Source organism: Sus scrofa, chromosome 6 (assembly GCF_000003025.6).
Source record: "Sus scrofa isolate TJ Tabasco breed Duroc chromosome 6, Sscrofa11.1, whole genome shotgun sequence".
NCBI lineage: Eukaryota > Metazoa > Chordata > Mammalia > Artiodactyla > Suidae > Sus > Sus scrofa.
Genome location: NC_010448.4, coordinates 6,238,455 through 6,250,523, shown reverse-complemented (window position 1 = coordinate 6,250,523; position 12,069 = coordinate 6,238,455). Strand labels below are relative to the sequence as shown.

Here is a 12,069-nt window from a genome sequence, read left to right as displayed (position 1 = left end):
ATGGGCTGTGAATATAAAATATATACCACATTTCAAATACTTGATACGAAGAAAAGTAAAAATATTAATTTTTCTTCTTCTTTTTTTTTTAATTGCTTTTTAGGGCTGCACTGGCAGCATATGGAAATTCCCAGGCTAGGTGTAGAATCAGAGCTACAACTTCTGGCCTGCACCACAGCCGCAGCAAGGCAGGATTTGAGCCAAGTCTGCGACCTACCCCACAGCTCTTGGCAATGCCGGATCCCTGACCCACTGAGCAAGGCCAGGAACTGAACCCACATCCTCATGGATACTAGTCGGATTCATTTCTGCTGAGCCACGATGGGAACTCTCAAAATATTAATATTTTTCGTGTTGGTTATATGTTGAAATAATAGTTTGGATGTAATGGTATAAATAAAACCTAGCATTAAGATTTCATGTTTCTCTTTTTTTAAAATGAGGCTGCTAGCAAATTTAAAAATTACATATATATCTTCCATTTCTTTTTCTTCTTTTTCTTTCTCCCCTTCTTTCTCTCTCTCCTTTCTTTCTTTTCCTTTATCTGTTGGCTTTCATTTTTTTTACTTTGCAAGTACCAGAAATTGATGATGGCTTTTTTTTTTTTTAGCTTTTTGGTGCTGCATCCATGGCATATGAAAGTTACCAGGCTAGGGTTTGAATTGGAGCTGCAGCTGCCAGCCTATGCCACAGCCACTGCAATGCCAGATCTGAGCCATGTCTGTGACCTACCCCTCAGTTCATGGCAATACCTGATCCTTAATCCACTGAGGGAGGCCAGGGATGGAACATGAATCCTCATGGGTACTAGTTGGGTTCTCAGCCCACTGAGCCACAGTGGGAACGCCAAGGAGATTAATTATTCAAAGATAGATTTTTTTTTTTTTTGGTCTTTTTAGGGCTGAACCCAGAGCATATGGAGATTCCCAGGCCTAAGGGTCTACTTGGAGCTGTAGCTGCTGGCCTAAACCACAGCCACAGCAATGCCAGATTTGAGCCGCATCTGCGACCTACAACACAGCTCATGGCAACACCGGATCCTTAACCCACTGAGCGAGGCCAGGAATCAAACCTGCATCCTCATGGATACTAGTCAGATTCATTTCCGCTGAGCCAGGACAGGAACTCTGAGAAACTGATTTTTATGACACAAAGAAGAGGATAATTATAGCTGAAAGAACAGTGCCAAGGTCAGGTATCTAAGGAAAGAATAGAGTTCTGTTGACACAGCCACGGAGGACACATAAAGAGCAGCATTTGGGAATCCTCACATCCAGCAAGACAAAATGTGCTCCCTTTTATTGCTCCCTCATTTCATATGGTAAACAAGTATTTATTGACTGTTATATGCAGATTGTGACTCTAGGTCAACCAGTCTAAAAATGTAAGCAGTGTAATACATCCCTTCTGACCTTATATTCAGTTACTTATCAGGTTCTATCAGTTGTTTGTGGTTATCTTGGTTAAATCAGAACTTAGTGCTGGAATTGGCCTTACAGACCATCCAGGTAAGTAATTCCTAAACATTAGTCAGTGGTTATGACAGAATGACCAGAGGAAATTAAACACATCAAAAGCAAGAATTGTTCCTGATTCCTGGATGATTCTGATAATCCCATCAGTATTTGGCAACTACTGAGCTATATGCATCTCCCACTTCTATTAAGCACATTGCTTTAACTCAGTCAGAATTTAGGTGTGTGAACTTTCCATTCAGCTTTCTTTTTATCATAACTCCTTTCATACTTTCTTTTTGTTGCCATGAGTCTATCTCTGGCTAAATCTTGTTACTTTATGACTAAGAGTCAAACTCCTGGTTTTTCTGCCTTCTGCCTTTTTCATTCTTTAACACATATTTTTAAGAACCTCTTATGTTCCTAGCCCTTTGGTCAGTGATGGGAAACTACCCTTCCCCTGATAGTATGCCGCAGACAAGGAAACAGGTCTTAAATGCTGTTGTAGAGGTAAGACTTACTGGCAGGGAACCTAATCTAGATTTGAGGACCTTGGAGAGACTTACTTGGGGAAGTGACACCTAAAATGAGACCTCAGGATGAGTTAAGAGTATGCCAGCGAAAAAGGGAAAGGGGCAGGAGGAACGAAGGAGTGTTTCAATTGGAAAGGTGTTTGAATGATATCTATTGTGTAAGTGACACGTCTGGACAGGCAAGTTAGGGCCAGATCCTAAAGACCGTATGTTAAGTGGGTAGGATTTTTATTTTATGTATTTATTTTTTTATGATTTTATTTTTTCCATTATAGTTAATTTACAGTGTTCTTTCAATTTCTATTGTATAGCAGTGACCCAGTCATATTATATGGATATATTCTTTTTCTTGGATTATCTTCCATCATGTTCTATCACAAGTGACTGGATATAGTTCCCTGTGCTATACAGCAGGATCTTGTTGCTTATCCACCCCTAATGCAGTGGTTTGCATCCCAGTCCATCCCACTCCCTCCCCTTTGGCAACCATAAGTCTCTTCTCCAAGTCTATGAGTTTCTTTCTGTGGAAAGGTTCATTTGTGCTGTATATTAGATTCCAGATATAAGTGATACCATATGATATGTCTTTCTGACTTACTTAGTATGAGAGTCTGTAATCCCATCCATGTTGCTGCAAATAGCATTATTTTGTTCTTTTTTATGGCTGAGTATCATTCCATTGTGTGTATATACCACATTTTCTTAATCCATTCATCTGTCAATGGACATTTAGGTTGTTGCCATGTCTTGGCTGTTGTGAATAGTGCTGTAATGAACATACAGGTGCATGTGTCTTTTTCAAGGAAAGCTTTGTCTGGATATATGCCCAAGAGTGGGATTGCTGAGTCATATGGTAGTTCTATATTTGGTTTTCTGAGGTACCTGCATACTGTTTTCCATAGTGGTCGTGCCAATTGAAATTCAAGAGGGTAGGATTTTTAAAGTTGCTGTGAAACTATTAAACTGTTTTAAGTAGGAGAATGGCATCATTTCAAAATTGGGAGTTCCTATCGTGGTGCAACAGAAACGAATCTGACTAGGAACCATGAAGTTGTGGGTTCGATCCCTGGCCTCACTCAGTGGGTTAAGGATTCAGCATTGCCGTGAGCTGTGGTATAGGTCGCAGACCTGGCTTGGATCTGATGTTGCTGTGGCTGTGGTGCAAGCCAGCAGCAGCAACTCCAGTTTGACCCCTAGCCTGGGAACTGCCATATGCCGAGGCTATGGCCCTAAAAAGCACAAAAAAGCCCCCCAAAAACCAAAAAAACACCACAGTAGGATTGTGTTAAGATTGCTCTGACTGCTAAAAGAAGTAATAAATGAATTCAGTACAGTTGCAGGATATAAAATTAACATACAGAAATCATTTGGGTTTTTACAGGCAAAAAACAAACTATGAGAAAGAGAAATGAAAAAAAAAACAGTCCTATTTACAATTGCATCTAAAAGAGAAAATACTTAGGAATAAATTTAACCAAAGAAGTGGACCTGTACTCTGAAAACTGTAAGACATTGATGAAAGACTGTGAAGACAGCACAAATGAATGGAAAGAGATATTGCGCTCATGGATTAGGAGAATCAATAGGTTGCTTGTACATGTTGGCTATTGTAAATAATGCTGCAGTGAACAAAGGGATACAAGTATCTTTTTGAATTATATTTTCCCCAGATAAATACCCAGAGGTGGAAATGCCAGATCATATAATAGTTCTATTTTTGGTTTTTTGAGAAACCTCCAAAATGTTTTCCATAGTAGCTTATCTCACAGCTTTTTAGCCTTGTCCTGGGTGCCTCATTAGAGTCTCCTCTAGCCAAACTGATCTATTCACCATGCCTCCAAACATTCCATATTTACCCTCCATTTGAATATTCATACTGCCTTCTATTTCTGGAATGATGCCTGGGATAATGTTTTCTCTTTTTTCAGCTTTTCAAATCCTGCCTATCTCTCAGAACCCAATTCAAATTTCGTTTTCCTCTTACAGCAACCAAAAATGATGATTTCCTTTTTTGCTGAATGCTGATAGAGCTGTTTTACAGTTTCAGTGTTTAATTATACACTGATTTTTATTGTCACCTAATATGACTGCTAGTGCAGGAGGGCAGTTCTGAGTTTTATCGTTACCTGAATCTTTCACAGCTTCAAGCGGTTCTTAGTTTACTCAATAAATACTTACTGAATGAATAAGTGAAAAACTGCTCTTTAAAATGGGTGAGACAGCATCTTTTAAAATTATTCACATTCTTTAATAACTTATAAGCCCCAGAATCCATAACCAATTTTATCTAGTGGAATTGACATTTAATTTTTTTTTATTTTACAAAAGAAAGAAAAATGAAAGGCCAAAGATGTGGTAATGAAACCAGCTTATTTTCCTGTACTAATTCTATTCAAAATGTTCTGTTCAGTTAAAAGATATGATATCTTTGGACTTTCTGTGGAAGTTTCTAAAGAAGCCAGTTGCTATGGGGATTGTGAAGAGAAAAAATTAAAAAATATGATCAATTTATGCAAATGAAACTACCATGTCTAAACCTGGAAGAGGTTTGTGAGGAATGGAGGAGGTTCTCGGAAAGAAGAACAAATGAATTGTTGGGGGAACATGTTATGGTTGTGGAAGTCAAGACACAGCTAAAATGGATTTTCTTCAAGGAGAAACTGTGTGTTTACTAGTAATAAGGAGGAACAAAAGAAAAGTTAAAATCAGAGGGCTGGAGAGATCAAATGGTTTTCTCCTTACCTACAACAGACAAGCACTTAGAAAGAAAACTTACATATGAGTCAAAGCCAGTAGTGGAAAAGGAGGCTGCTGAGACTTTGAACCAAACCAAATCAGTGGCTTTCACTGTTTTATACCCCTCTACCACTCTTAAGTATATGAGTGCTGCCATTATAGAAATAAAAAGTCCATTATTTTTCTTACAGGACAGTTATGTATTTGTAGCTATCCTCGTATTTATTATTTGTAGTCAGTTTTGTAGACATTACAATACATTTTGCCTTTGGAGAATTTTTTCCTGTTACAACTTTATGATAGAAGCAAAACCTTTGCTCTCTTAGATTACTACCTGTTTGCTGTGAGTATGCCTGAAAAATCAATGGCAGGTGGTGTAGGTTGATGGTGAAATTTTAATTCTGTTGCTCGTTCTGAGTCCTTCTTTGGTGTTCTTGCCACAGTTGGAAATTCCTGGCCTAGAAGACATGGACAAGCCAGGGCAGGGTTTGTCCTGACAAAACTGAACAATTAAAAGAAAGAAATGAGGGTTTTCTTTTTGAAGTCCTGTAAGGTATAAAAGGAAAAGAGAACAAGCAATACAGTTTGATGATAGAAGAAAAGACTCAAGTAGATATTAGATTCCTTTGATTAAAAAATTCCATTTTTCAAATTACAGTGTATTACAAAATAATATATTTTATTGTATCCAATACAAAAATATAGAATTGTACTAAGTAGAGAAATGAAAATCTTACCTGCTTCAGGTCACCAGCTCCCCATTCCTCAGAAGAAACTTCTTTAAAATCCTTGGCTTTAAAAGTTTGCAATAGAAAAATACTCTTTAAATAAATTTTATGTATGTTGAGTTGTTTTAAGAAATGTATCTGTTTCTGATATTAAGAAGGTATTGCAAAAATGTCATAATCTCTTCTTTCTTAAATAGTTTTTGTCTGTTTCTTTGTTTTGTTCTTGTTTTTCTGGTTTATGAAAAAGTTTGTCCATGACTTACTACCACCATTAGGTGGCAGCCTAAATTGCAACCCCTTAAGCAGTCAGTTCATCCATGACATTGAGTTATATGAAATTCATCTGACAAGTGACAACTTTGAGCAGATGTTTTTAAAGGGAGAGTTGAATAAATTTTTCCTCTTGTTCCTAATGAGAGAAAGAAAGAGGAGGGGGGAGAGGCTCCTGCCCATTTACTCTCAACCACTCAAGAGCCTCTGAACCCTCTTAACTCTGTGAAGATCAAATAAGATAACAACATACATGAAAACACCTTACCAAATATACAGTTATGCAGATGCGAAAGATGGTTATTATTACAGTGTGGATGCAGGTTGCTTTTGGATGCTTTTTAAATGGAGTTGTCCCTGTGAATTAAAAAAAAAATGAACCTAGATCTGTAAAAACTATTGCATATATTTATTTATTTTTAAAAAATTCTCTTAAAACCAAATCTAAGTAAAATTTCATCATACTTCTGGGCTGGCAGGAATTAAATTTAAATACTTATTAGTGCTCTCCTGTCCCAAACATTGTGCAAAGATTCAGGATCTTGAACGAGGCCAAACCATAGTGAAGATCATGGCTCTGGTTATTGATCATTGGATTTCCCTGGATAATATGAAGATGGCCATTGGCCAGCTGTCTTGGTCCTGTGGGATTCTGCTGCTCCACCATTTCCGGTCCCTGCTTGGTGTTCAGGAATCACTGAAAGGACTGAGGGCCAAGCACTCAACCTCTCTGGGTGCACTACACAGATACCCACTTGTCTTGCAATGTTCTGTGTCTCCCTGGAGTTTCTGAATCTTGACCTCTTTCCAATATTGAGAAACCTTTTCTCTTCCCTTTTGCTGTTGTAGAAGGTAGTCCAGCTCTCCCATCTACCTCTAGTCCACATGGACATACCTCTTCAGTGAGTGCAGACATTTATTTACAAGAGTCAGGAAGAACTGTAGAACCCAAGCAGCTTATGTTCTGTGCCCTTTAAGATATTAAGGCTTTTGGTGCATTCTTGGAACTATTGAGGTGTACATAGAGCAAAAGAAAAACCAAGGATTCAAAAATTTATTTTACCTGGTGGTATGCAGATGTTTTCTCCTGGCTTCAGTGGGGCAGTTTTGATGAGTGCACTCTAGGTGGTGTATGTCCTTTTATCTGCGTGAACAGAGCACACAACATTATCTTCTTTATTTTTTTGGGGTGTACATAGACTAAAGAACTGTTTTTCTTTTTTCATCCAGCTGCTATAATTTCAATACAAGAGAAAAAGGAAAGCACTTCTTCATTAACTCTAAAAAGCAATAGTAGTTTATAATTTACACTTATGATAAATACTCCTTTAACATTAGTGATCATTGCTTTTCTGAGCTGGTTATTGTATTTGGATCTTTATAGCAACATTCAAACTATGAGGAAGCTAAGTTGTTTTTTATTTGTGTTGCTTAGGAGTGGGTGTTGGGAACCATTAGTTTTGTTGATTAAGTTATCTAATCAGAAATTAATTGCTGTAAGTTAAATGCATAGCTGTTTGGAATTTAGTAGCTAAAATTTTAAGGATAGAAAATGTTAAGATTTTTTTAATATGGAAAATTTAAAAAATATTCGAAAGTACAAAGATAAGTCTAATTGGCACTCGTATACTTACCAACTAGTTTAAGTATGAGCCCATTGCCTGTTTTGTTTTATTTTTGTCCCCTCAGTCTCCTTCTCTCCTTTCCTCTTCCAGTTATTTTGAAGCCAATCCCAGCCATCATATAATTTATCCGTAAATATTGCAGTGGATATCTTGAAATGGTAAAGGACTTAAAAAATTAGTATAATCACAATTTTTCACAGTGCTGTTGTCACTCTTAAAAGTTAATGATGAAAGAACACTTTATATTCTTATTTTCATCATTTATCTTGTCTCCTTATTTAAAATTTAATATTGAATTTATGTCAATAGGAGTTCCTGTTGTGGCTCAATGGGTTAAGAACCCAACTAGTATCATGAGGATGTAGGTTTGATCCCTGGCCACAGGCTACTACAGGCTGTGGTGTAGGTTGCAGATGTGGTTTGGATTCTGCATTGCTGTGACTGTGGTGTAGACTGGCAGCTGCAGCTCTGATTCGATCCCTAGCCTGGGAACTTCCACATGCTGCAGGTGTGGCCCTAAAAATAAATAAATAAATAAATAAATAAATAAATAAATAAATAATGTCAATGGCATAAATTTTCACGTACTAATGTATACTGAAGAATATTGTGGATATGTTAAGTGAAAAAAATAGAATAATTTTTATAACATTCAATTTCTATTTTAAAAGATTATAAAAATGACATATATTTCTGTTTAAACATATAAAAGGATAGAAACATACCTCAAAGCAAGAACAGTTGTTACTTTTAAAGTAAGAATAATCACAGTTGTTATTGGAGACGGATATAGGACTCTCACTTTTAACTTGTTCTTTAGTATTTTTAATTTTATAAAATATATGTGTATTACTTTTGGAATAAGGCTTTCCAAAAATAATTCATGAAAGGAAGAACTTAAATGATGTCAGAGTGAGAAACATTCTCAGATCAGGATGTCCTGTCCAAATATTGTCCCTCAGTTGGATAATCTTACTCCTGAGAGTAGCAGCTGGCCATGCATACAGTGTTAGCCATGTGCCAGACACTTTGACAGATGCATTCAATCTGATTACTTGTTTCTCACCCTAACCCTTACAGGTGGGTACTCCCATTTTATAGACTAAGAAACATGGTATGGAGCAGTTAAATAGCTTGCCAGAGTTTGGTAGAGGTTGACCAGGCTTCGAAGTGAGGTGCTGGGACTGCCCTGTTCATACATCACACTCATTCCACTTCACTTGGATCTGAAGGTCTCACTGTTATAGAATGAGTTTTGTTATTTCAGTTCATACTTCTTTTGACTCTTTTATTGCTTAATGTCCACATTAGCTTTAACTATTTTACTGCATTTTCTTTTCTTTTACTATAGACTCTAGTAGCTCAGACAAGACACAGGAGTAATTCTTCTCATTTTCCCCCTTGTCTATAGAATCTGACTGGCCTGAAGGACTAAGGGGAGGAACAATCCCCCAAAAATTTCATGCTTTTCTGATATGAGAAAAATTTAAATAACAGGCAGGTGGTTCTTGTCATAAAGCTCTTCTTTATTTACCTATTCCATAAGCATAGGACAAAGAGATTACAAGTGTATGGAAATAGAAGTGCCTAGCATTTTTATTTGGGATACATTTCAGGTCACAGATGTAAACAAGCTATAACTATCTTTTTAAAAACGTTGTTGTGGATTGGTCCTTGTGTAATGTAGCTCATTTATGTTTCACAACTTTACCTTGACCTTCACAATGCTTTGGGTGTTTTCACGTCATTTTGTTGCTGTCGTTCAGGAATAATATATTAACTTTATTATTTAACATAAAAAATGCAATAGGAAAACAAAATAGCCTATATAACAAAGTACCTACAAACACATACTCTGATACTTAAATTATTTTTATATTCAAAGCATTATTGTATCACTTACCTCCTGGTGATACTTAAGACATTATTGAGTACCCTAAAGAAGACTCTAACGTAAAGAAAACTGATCCTTAGAAAAATTTGCTGAAATTACTCAAGCGGTTTTTTTAAGATGAGTGTTTTGAAATTCTCTATCCTTTGTACTCCTTGGCTCTATCCATCCTGTCAGGGGGCCATGGGAGCTTCATGGATTTTGAGAAAAAACCCCTGGCAGACAGTCTTCCAGAACTTAGACCACTTGATGTCCCTCTTTACACACAGTGAAAAAGTACAGCATGTATGAACTACTTCACACACTGCAGGAAAATACTGTCCAATCCAGCTTGTTTTGTTTATCAAAGTAAGATACAAGACTTTAATCATTTAGATTTAAAATTTCACTCTTCAGATAAGCTGAATAGTAGGTCATGCTAGTGGGCAGTTCACAGTGTTTGGTGAAATAAGTTTAACATTCATTCTTCTGCACATGTGTGGCTCTACCCTGTGTCTCTGGATACTTGAAACATATTTTGAGGAATCTTACAAATACTTATAATTATGTTTGGTGAGATGGTTTAAAATAATTCAATTCTCACTCCTTTAAAAAGTCCAGACAGGAGGAGGATTTTTTGTTCTGAAGGGGGAAGAGTTTTCCACTGCTTAGTGTCAAGAAATGTTGTACATGCTTTGAAAGATCTTTAGTTAATTCAGAAGCCACACTGTAGGAAACCCAGTTCTGTAACCTGCCCTCTAAGTGGGTTTAACATGAGTGTCTGGGGCAATTCATAAATTTAGGTCTGGCCAACTGCAACTTTATTCCTCCAAGATGTATTTTTCTTGTGACTTAAACACCATGGTTGGCTTTTTACTTATGTCTTACTCTGGATTATCTTGCAGTTGTTGCTAGAAAGTGAGTGTCTAGACATGGGTATCTGATTTTGTGATTAATGTAACTGTAATATAAAGCATTTGGCGAAGGAAGATTCTGTAAGGTCATGGCTTTCATGGTATTTTAAGTGTCAGGGCTGGAAATTCTCTTAAAGATCTCTACTCACCTCTTTAACTTATTTAGGAAACTGCAGCTCCAACAAAGTTAAGCAACTAGTGGCAATTCTAGAACTAGAGAGGTCATATTGAACCATGGTTAAGTGTTTTGGCTCTGAAGTCCCATAGTCTGCTTCTGCCACTTAGCAGCTGTGTGACCTTGTGCCAGTTCTGTCACCTCTCTGTGCCTCAGTTTCCACCTTTGAAAATGGGATAATAATAGTACATAGTTTGTAGGGCTGTGATTAAGATTGCATAAATGAGTATGAGTTAAACATTTAGCCAGTTCCTGGTACATAGTGAGTACTGAATAAATGCTGTTAGAATGTGTGATTCTTACCTCTCAGTTGATTGCATTATAGTTGTGCTTCTTTGTCACTTCTGACATCCCTTAAATACATTTAGTATAGCTTTAAAATATTTTATTAGTGTTATTTCTCATTAGAATTGATTAAATCTTTTAGAAAAGAACATATATTTCACAAGTATCATAACTTTTTTTCCATGTGAGAGATGGCCATGTAATAAATGAAGAATTTGGAAATAAATGAAAAAATTAAATGATGTGTTTAAGTATATTCTGATAGTACTTTGTATTATAAATTACTTTTTAATGCACCCACAATTCCTAATTTATATAAACAATTGACCACTTTATTGGCTCATTAGATAAAATGAGCCCAACTAACCAACCCAAACTTATTACAAATGCACATCTGGAATGTGAAACTGTTACAGGAAGTTCTTTGGAACTGAAATTTCCAGTAAAGAGAGTCCTTGATTTTTCAATAAAAAAGGAAATATCTGTTTTAAGTTCATGTAGATAGTATGGATTTAGCAATGGTTTGTTCTTCAATTATAATCACTTAACTGCCTTTTAAAGAGAGATTCATGTGTTTGCAGCTTTTTATGAAGACCTACTGCTATAGTAAAAATGGTTAATCTTATATCTTTGATACTGTCCACCAGTTAAACTGTTGGTGTTAGCTCTATGCTTTAGCCATGTGTAGTGAGTTAAGATCAATTTCTATTCTTATTAGCTGTTTGTGGGAGACACTTTAGGCTGCCTATCTCAGTAACCTTGTTTCTTGCTAGTAAGATCCTACTTTGCCTCAAATATTGGGTGACCATGTGTGTTAGGGGAAGTTGGAATTCCCCTCAGCTTTGAGTAGTCTAAACCAAATATTCTGATTCTAATTATTACATGGGGTTAGACGTGGGTTTGTGATGTACTTTTGGCCAATGCATGCTGAGAGTGGAGCCTTTGGGGAGGAGGGTGCTTCTGGATAAAAGTTACACATAGAAGGAAGCACGTATGCCTTTGATGGTTGTCATCTTTATAGGGTTCCTGGAATTGCAAAAGGTGTTTTAGGAACTTGAGAAGGACCAGCCTCAGGGGACAAGCCAACATGCTTACATTGGCAGAGTAGACAGATAGAAAGGGCCTGGGTCTTTTCTCCCTCTCTCTCTCTCTTTTTTTTTTTCTTTTTTCTTTTTTTTAGGGCCTCACCTATGGCATATGGATGTTCTCAGGTTAGGGCTTGAATCAGAGCTGCAGCTGCTGGTCTACGCTACAGGTGCAGCAGTGCTGGAGCTGAGCAAAATCTGTGACCTACACAGCAGCTTGCTACAGTGCCGGATTCCTAACCCACTCAGCAAGGCCAGGGGTCAAACCTGCATTGTCATGGATACTAGTTGAGTTCCTAGCTGGCTGAGCCAAGGCAGGAACTCCTGGGGCCTTCTTGATGTTGGTGAATTACCCACTGAACTCACCCTGGAGCTACTCTATCTTTGGACTTCT

At 37.0% G+C, this 12,069-nt stretch overlaps 1 long non-coding RNA gene across 1 annotated transcript in view; it reads left to right on the top strand.

The window, feature by feature from the left end:
* The window catches only part of LOC102166616, a 395,732-nt gene that overhangs the window by 3,981 nt on the left and 379,682 nt on the right, over positions 1 to 12,069 (top strand). The window lies entirely within an intron of this gene.